Below are 1,623 nucleotides of genomic sequence, written 5' to 3'. Positions count from 1 at the left end.
CATAACCATTCCATCTTCATATAGAGAAGTGAAAGCCTTCTGCATCTAATTCTAGTCCTATTTTATTCAAGGATGTCATTATCATTTAACTGTTGAAAGCGAGGAAGGTTTTAAGCAACAATAGACAGAAAGAGGAGGTAGGCTAGTAACATTAGGGGAATATTATGAAAGGTATGTATGTGGGGCGGCAGGTAGCCTAGTGGTTAGAGCGTTGGGCCAGTAACCGATCGATTCCACCGATCTGACAAGGTAAAAATGTGTCGTTCTGCCCCTGAACAAGGCGGTTAACACACTGTTCCCCGGTAGGCCGTCATTGAAAATAAGAATTTGTTCTTAACTGACTTGCCTAGTTCAATAAAGGTTTTTAAAAAATGTGTCAGCCTACTAAGTATACAATTAAGCCATATTATATTAAAAAATGTAAATCAAATTTGCTACTTTTAACTTTGTAGGCCGCATGTGCTGCACCAGAATTGCATGTTCTCTTTTATTGGTCACATACACATGGTTAGCAGATGTTATTGGTCACATACACATGGTTAGCAGATGTTATTGGTCACATACACATGGTTAGCAGATGTTATTGGTCACATACACATGGTTAGCAGATGTTATTGGTCTCATACACATGGTTAGCAGATGTTATTGGTCACATACACATGGTTAGCAGATGTTATTGGTCACATACACATGGTTAGCAGATGTTATTGGTCACATACACATGGTTAGCAGATGTTATTGGTCACATACACATGGTTAGCAGATGTTATTGGTCACATACACATGGTTAGCAGATGTTATTGGTCTCATACACATGGTTAGCAGATGTTATTGGTCACATACACATGGTTAGCAGATGTTATTGGTCACATCCACATGGTTAGCAGATGTTATTGGTCACATACACATGGTTAGCAGATGTTATTGGTCACATACACATGGTTATCAGATGTTATTGGTCACATACACATGGTTAGCAGATGTTATTGGTCACATACACATGGTTAGCAGATGTTATTGGTCACATACACATGGTTAGCAGATGTTATTGGTCTCATACACATGGTTAGCAGATGTTATTGGTCTCATACACATGGTTAGCAGATGTTATTGGTCACATACACATGGTTAGCAGATGTTATTGGTCACATACACATGGTTAGCAGATGTTATTGGTCACATACACATGGTTAGCAGATGTTATTGGTCACATACACATGGTTAGCAGATGTTATTGGTCACATACACATGGTTATCAGATGTTATTGGTCACATACACATAGTTAGCAGATGTTATTGGTCACATACACATGGTTAGCAGATGTTATTGGTATTATTAAAGTGACAGGTGATCCATTTATTAAAGTGGCCAATGATTTCAAGTCTGTATGTTGGCAGCAGCCTCTCTGAGTTAGTGATGGCTGTTTAACAGTCTGATGGCCTTGAGATAGAAGCTGTTTTTCAGTCTCTCAGTCCCAGCTTTAATGCACCTGTACTGACCTCGCCTTCTGGATGGTAGCAGGGTGAACAGGCAATGGCTCGGGTGATTGTTGTCCTTGATGATCTTTTTGGCCTTCCTGTGACATCGGGTACTGTAGGTGTCCTGGAGGGCAGGTAGTTTGC

The sequence above is a fragment of the Salvelinus alpinus genome, chromosome 24, assembly GCF_045679555.1.
Source record: "Salvelinus alpinus chromosome 24, SLU_Salpinus.1, whole genome shotgun sequence".
NCBI lineage: Eukaryota > Metazoa > Chordata > Actinopteri > Salmoniformes > Salmonidae > Salvelinus > Salvelinus alpinus.
Note: the sequence above shows the minus strand (reverse complement) of the source record.